This window comes from the organism of the source record quoted next, unplaced genomic scaffold, assembly GCF_019419815.1.
Source record: "Pyrus x bretschneideri cultivar Hongxiangsu unplaced genomic scaffold, Pyrus_bretschneideri_v1 Contig3, whole genome shotgun sequence".
Classification (NCBI taxonomy): domain Eukaryota; kingdom Viridiplantae; phylum Streptophyta; class Magnoliopsida; order Rosales; family Rosaceae; genus Pyrus; species Pyrus x bretschneideri.
Window position 1 is genome coordinate 2899215 of NW_025999612.1, and position 10997 is coordinate 2910211.

Here is a 10997-nt window from a genome sequence, read left to right on the forward strand (position 1 = left end):
AATTTAAAAAAAATATGAAACAAATTTTGTAAAATAGAAGTTATAGGAAAAAAAAATTTGTAAATAAAAATAAATAAAATTGTAAAAACAAAATATTCAAAAATAACGGCTAGCTAACGTCAGCTAGCTGTTGTATTCAAAATTTTCCCAACTATTCGTGAACCGACATTATTACTCTTATTCCTGTCGATTATATCTAATAGGAAATCCGACAATTTTAAGCAAAAAATTTGGCCACCCCGGGGCTGGCTGGCTGGTTGGAAGGGGCTAGCCCTTTGGTCCTTTGGCCCCTTCAGATTTCATGGGGCCCACGAGCCCTCTAGCCTAGCCCTCGGTTGGAGATGATTTTTGAGCTATTTTCGACCCTTTGGACCCTTAAGTTGGAGATGGCCTTATCATTTCCAACCGAGGGCCAAAGGGCCATAAGGCTCGTTTAAGCCCTGTTACAAAAAATCATCAAGAGCCAAAGGACCATAAGGCCAAACATAATTAAAAATTTAAAATAAATTATGAAAACACTTATTTTGTTGTAATAATTGGCGCCGCTTTCATGTTTACTTGCGATGGTTAACAATTTTATGTTAAATTAATTTTTTAATTTAAGTGTCCAATTACTAGTACAACTTAGTTTGAGATAGTTACATGTATAAATGCACATTTATCATCTCTAATAGGAAGCTTATATTTAGGGCACCCATTATATTTGTCCCACATAGGTCGTGAGAGAGAATTGAGCAAACAAAAGATTGCATGTGTGGCACCTATTATATTTGTCCCACATTGGCTGTGGGAGAGATTTTAGCAAGGAAACATGCTTATAAAAGTTTGGCTTGCATGTGTGGCAGTCCCATATCGGCTGTAGGAGAGATTTTGGCAAGCAAACATGCTTATAAAAGTTTGGCTTGCATGCGTGGCGCCCAAACATTGAACTAATCACCTTCTTGGGTCTATAATTAAATATTTTTTTTAAATTTTGGCCCAAAATTTTTTTTTTTTTAAATATATAGGCTAGTTGTTGCATTCAAATTTCTGCCCAGGGTTGGCTGGCTAGGTTGGGCCAACCGATTGGCTCTTTGGCCCTTTTTTGTTCAATGGGGCCCACGAGCCCTTTGGACTAATCCTTAGTTGGAGACGATTTTCGGGTTATTTTCGGCCCTCTAACCCTCTGGACCCTTCAGTTGAAGGTGGCCTTAGGTTCATCAGATTGGTATTCTGATGTAAACAGTGCTAGGAGCAAAAAAAGCAATATTTTACTTATTGGAACGGGCTAGAATTTGGTTCAGAAAGAGTTTTTTTGAGCCACTTTGTGAAAAAAGCTTAAATATGCTTTGTTTTAATGATTTAGAATTCCACGATGACGATAAATATATTAAACGATGTTGTTTTCTTTTAATGTTATTCTCGTAACACAACATCTAGATAAATGTGGCATTGGCTCTCAGTCAGTTAGTTTAAAAAGAAACTAATAAGTGATTAGCGTGGTCAATAAAATGTTGATTGTTGAGTTATCGGTCTAAAATTAAAAAACAAGAACATGCATTCAAGTTTAGACTATAGAAGTAGGAGCAAAAACCATTACTCACATGACACCCACCTTAGTTTTTGTACATGACACGACCTTAGTCATGGCTTTTGCTCCGACTTCTTTTTTTGTATACAAATAAATTGTATAAACATTATGCTTTATTTTAAGGGACAATATTTTTCCCTTAGACATTCATAGTCTCGTATAATGGTTGGATACCTCCTATTAATAAAGTATAAACAATTAGACTAAGAATTTGAACTTGCGACTTTTTTTGTATATGACACCCACCTTAGTTTTGGTACATGACACGACCTATTATGCCGTTGCCAATATGTTGAATTATCAATTAACTCTTAGCCTAGCAATATTTCTCTTTTGGATACAAAAAAAGTCGCAAGTTCAAATTCTTAGTCTAATTGTTTATACTTTATTAATAGGAGATATCCAACCATGGTACGAGACTATGAATGTATAAGGAAAAAAATATTGTCCCTTAAAATAAAGCATAATGTTTATACAATTTATTCCTTCAAAGATAAATTCATATTCTATTCCAATAGCAAAAACCACACAGGAAGAATCCACGTGAAACGACTATTCGAAAATCAACTTTGGCACTAAGCATATGGAACTTTGAAATTTCCGACCATGAAGTATTACGAAATCATTTGGGCACTCCACGAGCCCCGTATGAAAATAGTATTGAGGTGTGATATCAAGCAAACGGGCAAAACTCTGGTGGACACCATTTATGTTCAGAGGCGTCCACATTATAAGTTGAACATCCAATCACCTAAGGATGATGTAGAACAAATGAGTTAAATCGTCATCGTTGGAAACTGCACATTGGTATCGTTTTCCATAAACGTAATTCCACATATACTTCCATTTTCAAACTCAAGATGTTTGAGATTGGACGATATCTTGAGCAGATGTGTGAGTGATTGTGTTGACCTTAAAAATTACAAAGCCTATGTCGCACGTAGGTAGAGTATCTATTGAGCTAACTAAGTTCATCTGTGGTTGATTATTAATGTGGGCGTGTCAACTCGCTGCCAAACTCGATCGGGTGAATAAGATAAATGTGGTGGTATGAAGATAAAACGCATTGCTAGCTTCTAACCGAACGAATTTGGTTGAGGAAGGAATGCTCTCGGCCTAAGGTTCTAGAACTTGAAGACAAGGTTATGCAAACGATCTCGGCCTAAGATTCTACACCGAGTGATAAGCGCAAACTCTCGTTTTTGTCACAAGGTTTCTTCCCTCCAAGTTGGTGCAGAATAAAATACTAAAGCCTATAAAATATCAGGGTTTTTCTATTATGCACTTGAACATGGTATGTACTTTTAGAGGTTTAGACAGTTAGATTCTCAAAAACATTTTTACCAAAAAAAAAAAAAAAAAAAAAAAAAAAAAAAAAAAAAAAAAAAAAATTGGAGGGTAGTTTCACCCTTTATTGCTAATGCATCGTGTATGTTCACAACATGTATCTATATATATAATGGGAGCACACCAAAATAGGTGAAGCTTTTAATATTCCTAACATACCCCTCCCTAAATAAAATATTTTAATTTAAAAGAAAATTAAAAATAAATATTAAAAAATAGGATATGAAAAAGCAAGTTGCCGCACACTGAGAGGCTAGTAATTTCGAAAGAGACTATTTTAGCCATTTTATTTTGCGTTTTTTTCTAGATATAAATTTTTTTGAAATGATTAAAAGTGACCTTTGATAATCAATTTTTTTTTTTAATTGCGTTTGACATTATAAACATAAAAAGCACTCTGCGGAAGCAAATTTTAGATAAGTGATGCGAAATATATTAAGCACACAAATTAAACCCTCTTCTGACAATTGTAGCAAAGTATGTAAGTAGGGATCGTTCAAAACCGGGGATTAGGAGGGATTGCTAAACTCTTGAAAACTGACCTAAGAACTCCAAAACAAAGTTAAAAACACTAATTTGGACTCAAAGAATGAAAAACCAAAGTTAAAACACTAAAACAAAACAAAAACTCAAAACAGCAACTAGAAGACTCAAAACTGCCTAAAAACCACTTTCTGGGCAGTTTTGAGCACCTACACTAATTTGGACGAAATTGGTTGAAAACTTGACTCAAAACACTTAAAAACATGAACCAAAACAATTTCTAACTAAATTGAGACTTCAAAGTAAAGGGGGATTTGATTTGGACGAAATTAAAGTTGAGAAAACAGATTGCAAAGTAAAACTGATTTTGAAACGTTTTTGGGGTTTTTAATGGATGATGGACTAGTTAGGGGTTCTTTCTCCACACATGAAAAGTATGCAAATGACTCGATTTCCAGTTATTCCTTCATAGAATTATGAATGACAATGCCCCAAATTAACCGTGACATCACTAGTTAATTCTCAAGTTTTCCTTGTGTTATTGAATTGGATGACATCATACGACAACCCAAAGCATTCTTCAAAAGTTCCTTACATGACATCATAATAAAGATACAATCAAAGATCATTACGTTCAATGAAAACTATAAGCATTGACAAAGCACTTGTGACTATGACATCATGACACTTGTGCTAGGAATTGAACTTAACGCGATTGTGACTAGCAACCTTCACTACTTGTGAATATAAGTGTGTGACAATTATGTGAAACAAACTTATATTCTAGCATCATATTCATGCAAGCCAATTAAGTGTCGACCCCTAATTAACAAACACAAATACGTTATTACTCGCACAGTTAAGCCAATTGCATTCACGATTCAAGACTCATAACTGGAATTTATCAAATCAACTTGCACACATAGTTATGGCTTCGAAATCACCCCTAACCAATAGGGGTTTAGCCACTCATGTTCATAGCAAAATGAAAGGAAAATAAATTAAACATTGAAATCATAAAACGAATTACACCTAGAATGCACCAACGACGAAGCTTGAGCATCCAAGAGTCCTTCATTCTTTCTCCTTGCTACGGCACAAAGGTGGATGGGATGGTTGGGATGTGTTTTAGGATCAGGGATTATGGAATTGGATGGAGGATAGGCACGGCAAGGTGTAGTGTTTGGCTGGAATTGTGTTTCTAGGATTTTAGGATGTGTAGAGTGGTGTGGCTAGATGAATGGACGAAAATTGGGTGAATGAGTGATCCCCTTAGTGCCTTGCTGCAAAGCCTTATTTATAGGGCTAGGAAAGGTTTTTAACTTAGTTGAAACCAAAAGGTTTTTTGTACCAGAATTCTATACATGAAACACTTAAAGGATATATGTGTGTAGCTTGGACAAGGTAGGAGACAAGATAGGACGGCTAGGAGACAAGGTAGGACGGCTAGGAGACAAGCTAGGACGGCTAGTGACAAGCTAGGACGGCTAGGAGACAAGGTAGGATGGCTAGTGACAAGCTAGGACGGCTAGGAGACAAGCTAGGACGGCTAGTGACAAGCTAGGACGGCTAGGAGACAAGCTAGGACGGCTAGTGACAAGCTAGAAATTAGGCACCATGTGTGAATAGATAAAGCCTTCTAGAAATAAGGTTTTGAGGCCCCCTTGCAGCTCCCTAACTGAATTCAAGCCTTCAAATTCGTCCATCCTCATGCCTCCATGCTTGCACTATCCAATCTTGGCCCAAAAATGCTCTAGAATGCTCCAAATTGCTTCTTTTTGCATACTTTGACACTAAAACCTGAAATTGCACGAAAATGACTTTAAACACTAAACTAACTAAGGAAAAACAACATAAATGCATGAGAACAAGCCAATTAAGTCGCATAAAAATGCTCCTATCAATAAGCGCTTCCAAGAGTAATAAGTTTTTCTCGAATTTTTAATAAATTGCTTAACATGTTTTTTAATATTGTTTATAAACAGAAATTGTTTCAACTTTCAAGCAGTTCAAAACGAAAAAAAAATATGTTAAAAGCTAAAATAAATTAATGTCAATGTCAAAGTAATTAAAAGCATTCACTCATACACTTAGTAACCTAAACAACAATGTAATTTTGTCGGCTTAATACTAGCATCTCCAATGAGTTAACAAATTTCAATCTTTGAAAAGTGTCATTTGCTAACCGATAATGGCCAAGTGAAAGAACTCTACTTTACTGGCGAATTTGTTGGTAATTTACCAGGGCAGATGAGGCACACAGATTTCGTACAGTCATAGATTAAAATTTTAAATTTCAAGATTGTGGTACATAATCGGTGGGAAAGAGATTCTTTCCGGATCCTTTCCACCTAATCCACTAAATCAAGGGATCTGGATCCTTAAAATTTGATCCAACGACTAAAGTTATTATAACTTTTAAGGAGATCTCTTGTTTGTAGTTGTTGAATCAAATTTCGATAATCAGTGTACACCCCTTTAGCAGAAAGTGTCATACAATACAAATTTTGGAAGGACAAAATTGGAGTCACCGTCATCAGTCAAGACTGTCGGTATCTTCACCAAATATTTCATCCATGAGAAGTTCTGTTTGGACTGAAATTATACATTATTGTGGGAAAATTTAGAAATATAATCAAAATTTGTACCTCATATAAAATTATAGCCATGATTTTAATTTTATGATATCTATAACCAAAAGTTAATATAAAAGTACTACTACACTCTTAATCGCTTAATACTTATTTGTTGTTTTCCTAACCCCACCTGTAACCGATCTCCATCCAAGTGAGCTCCGACGGGGAGTTGCGATTGAAAAGTTGAGCCTTGGATCATTCACTTCACACACGTTTTTGCCTCTCTCTCTCTCTCTCTCTCTCTCTCTCTCTCTCTCGACCTTTTTTTCTTTCCATCTCTAGTCTTAAAGAGCTTCAACTTTTAGCTTCTGGGTATTCAAAGGAGAAGAAACTAGGAGGAGGAGGAAGAAATCGGTAGAATTAGAACATAGAATTATCAATTTAACTTCTTAAACTCGTATCTAAATTAAATGATTGTTGAGTTGTATTGGGTTTTCTTCTAAATTTTCAAAATTTTCCATCTGAGTTTTATCTCTGATTATTATATCTGGTATCGAATAGTTGCTGGACTTGATTCTTCATCATCATCATCATCTTCTTCTCTCCAAACTTTTTCCATTTTTTTAATTTACAATTTTGGGTGAAAAATTCTAATCAATTTTTCCAGCCAGGTGGAAAATAATTCAAGAAAAAAGGTGTTTGTGGCCACGTTTTTGGGATGGTTTTATGGGGCATGTGGCCATTTGGAACCCACATGGTGGGGGTGGGGGGACGGAGCTATATTGTGTGTTGGAGAAAAAATAGAGGAAGGTGGGGTGGGGCGGAGCTGTAGTGAGTGTCGAAGACAAGACAAGTCGAGCTTGCGGAATGGAACCTACATGGTGGTCATAGCAGGGGGGAAGCTCAACGTCGGAACCGCAAGATTTAGGTAGACGGAGACTGGGCTAGACGTCGTAGTCATGGCAGCAGCCATGTATTCAATGACTTACGAGTTATTCTATTCACAATAAATACTCATCATTGCCTTTAGTTTAAAAAAAAAAAATACAAGTAATTGGGCCTTGAATAAACATAATGTAGGGAAATTTGGAAAAATAATCAAAATTTGGACCTCATATAGAATTATAGTCACACTTCTAAGTTTATGATAATTATAACCAAAAATTGATCTCAAATTACTAATCTATCCTTACTAGCTAGAAACTTCTCTTTTGCTCTTAACTGTGAAAAAACTCATACAGTTAAGAGCAAAAGAGAAGTTTCTAGCTAGTAAGGATAGATTAGTAATTTGAGATTAACTTTTAGTTATAATTATCATAAACTTAGAAGTGTGACTATAATTCTATATGAGATCCAAATTTTGATTCTTTTTCCCAATTTCCCTACAATATGTTTATTCAAGGCCCAATTACTTGTATTTTTATTAACTAAAGGCAATGATGAGTATTTATTGTGAATAGAATAACAATGAGGAAGCCTGAAGATTTCAAAAGTATTTTACATGTGGCATTGTCGGTGGCAAAACTCTCCTTCACGCTAGACAAAGTTAATTCAATCGGTTTTCATAGAAGTGTTTTGGTAGTTTTAGAAGGATAAAAGCGCAAGTTGCAATAAAAATTCTTATCCTCTGACAACAATCACATCAGCAACTGGGAACATAGAGGATTAATTTGTGAGGAAAAAACTTAAACTAGAAGACAGGTCTGCTCTGTAAAAGACAACAAAAAACACTGTAAACAAGGACACTCAACTCACAACACATCAAGACTTTAAAGCTCTGCAACCTACTTTTTCCAAATTCCTTTGGTAATTCGACAACTTTGCAATTGCATTTACGATTAAAGCTTTGCTACATCGCCTGTAGTATCCATTTCCTGTATTAAAACATCATTTCAAAACACTTTAGTTACTAGTAAGAACTTGCAAGAATAGGTTTAAACTTCACCTAATTGCTTGTAATTCTCATTTCCTTTTAAGTTATTATTTTGTTGTTGAATATTTGATAAATGGTTAACTTCATTTCCTTCATGTTTTTCATTTTCATATAATTTGTCATACATTCTGTGATTATATTTATATGGAACTGCAAAGCTGAGTTGTAGACATGTAAATTTCGATGAAAATAAATGTTCGTCAACGCATTGAATTTCGACATGCGAGGCTTACGTGACATGTACCATGTGTCTCACAAATTGTACACATGACCTATGACTCAACAAAACCGGACAAGTCATCACATGTCAACACTTGGCGGAAAAAAATTATTTGGTTTTAATTTAAATTGAAATAAAATAAAAAAGGCCAAATTGGGGAATATTGATTTTTTTTTTTTTAATTTAAATCAAAAATTGATTGATGGAGGCAAATCATGAACCAAGCCACAAATCAAGTCTAGGTTCTTTTGTCAATTTGTCAACCGTACAATCAAGCCCAAGTTCAATCGTAGCCAAGGCTTGGAGAGCCTATAAATACGAGAACATGACAGAGGAAAGGGGTCTAGAAAATCATTCTCACACCCAGACGCTAAAGCTTTGAAGCCTCTCCAAACTCCTAAATTTCCAAACTCTCAAACATTCAGAAGACTCAAAAAACTCTCTGCGTTCTTATTCGTTCTTGAGAAGAATCATCATGCACCACTACACGTGCTAATTCTTCCATCGTCGTAAGCCAAAACCTTGAGGCGTTTGTTCATTCGAGATTAAGTCATCGCGACCTTCAGATCAACAACACTACAATTTTCTCTTCAAAAATCGAATCAGAGCATTCAAGTTTGTAAATAGATTGTAACCCTAAACTCATTAATACAAATGCAATTACTTTGTACACGTGTTATTGTCTGATTTGTCACAGAAAATTCGCATTTACATGAGTTGAACCAAAATCCACTCACTTTGTGGTTATCACTTGGCAAACACAAAGAAAGTATTTGAAGTTTTACATAACAAGGTATAGAAAATAAATTAACATATATTTTAACGCCTTTATGGCACAATATCGTGATTAGAAGCTGAATTTACTTGTGGCACAAATTTACAATCTAACAATAACATCATTCTACCTTTCTATTGTCTTAGCCCAATAACGGTACACCTGACAATAACAAATAACTCATTTAAAGAGTCTGATGCTCACTCAAGGCTTTCAAAGGATTTTTAAACTGAAAAAGAGTACCAACACTCGCAGAGGGATTGTGATGCCAGCAAGTTCGATCACAGCTTCAATAACTTAAGAAAGTCTTGAGTTTGTTTTCCAATAGGGTCAATGATTTTAGAACCTCACAAATTCATTTTTTTAATGATAATATACCCACGAAGACGGTAGTAGTAGAGTATATCATAAGTGCAGTCCTAATACAATCACTCTATCATGAATGAGTTCAGCTTCCTGTTCACATAATCTAGGTAGCCCTGACTAACGACGAAATATGATATTACCATAATCATCATATTACCAGACTAAATAATTTTGCAAGGCTATATACACCAACCTTCGATGTAAAGCCCTCGTCCCACTACGTATGCTTTAAGCCCTCAAGTTTTCTTGTCTTAGAAAGGTCATCAATGAAAAGCCTCACTTTCAAAGCCTAAAAATAAAGATAAGCAAATCTTGATAAATAAAAAAAAAAGAAAGAAAGAAAGAAAGAAAGATGAGAGAGTACGTTTAGGCGGCTCAAGCTAAGAATACACACATTATGGGTGCCTTTTTGTCTGTCGAAAGGGCATCCAACAATGAAGCCGACGAGAGAAAGCTCAGAAATCTGCATACAGAAGCAAAAGCAATTATAGCTCTGACTCGGGAATTAATGTTAACCAAGGTTTTCAAACAAACTTACAAGAATGACATATGTTGATGCACAAAATCAGCTAGATTTTGGAACAACATAAAGTGTCAAGTTTATGACATTCGCTTGGTTGGTCCGATAGTGAGGATAATATGTAAAGAGATAGAGATAGGGAAGCAAACACAAGATGTACATGGTTCACCCTAAGTTTGGCTACGTCCACCGAGTAGAGGAGTTCTCATTAATAGTGAAGGGTTAGCACAAATACATAGGTTCAAGCATAATTATCATTAGTGGGGTCTAATGATTAATTTAAGTACAATAATGACATTAGGGATTATTGTAGGAGAATGGTCTTTTTTTTTTTTTTTTTTATAGTTGAGGAGGGTTTGGGCTTTTGTCCGCGATCGATGTGGGACTCTAGGAGTTTTATTCCAATGTTGACACATGTCGTGCTATGATTGGCCTCCTAGATGGAAGGAAACTCTTGTGCTTTGGTAGAGGTGCCTCAGCATGAACCTCTTAGTGGATCCTTGAAGGTATGAAGTTGATCAATACTTAGTAGTTTCAAGATTGATCAAGTATGGTACAAACAACATCAATAATGTAATATCAAGTATGACATTTGAAATGTTTGCATGCCTGGTTATATGCTTGTCATACCTAGAAACCTAATGATATTGAATACTTGGGTACCACCAGGAGAACCAAAGTTCCTAAACTCATGAGAAGTTCATCACCAATCACAAAGAAAAACCAAATGCATATCAATATTTTTCAGGCAACACCTAACTGCACATAGCGTAATTCCTAGACTTGCACTCTAAAAATTACTTTATGGGTATGTTTGTTACACTGGACTACTTTGCCATATTGGAGTATTTTGAGTTACTCCCAATTGTATCAAACAAAATGTGTATTTAACAACCTCACTAAATGGACTCGTGCCTCACCAAGTCTTTTTATTTTGACCTTGTTAACCTAAGGGGTCTAATAAGAACTAACCCAACCTTCGTATGTGAACCATAATTTGAACATTTACCGGAGGAAATTATTCCATTACCTCAATCACACCTCCAATCAACCTCATTCTCCCCTCGCCAGAAAATCATGGACAATTCTGACCGAATTACGCCTTCATTCGTGGATGCACGATTTTGGTTCCAACAATATTTATTCAACGAAAGGAAAAGTTCTCCTTTCTCTACTTATATAATATCATTTAATGAACAAACATAAA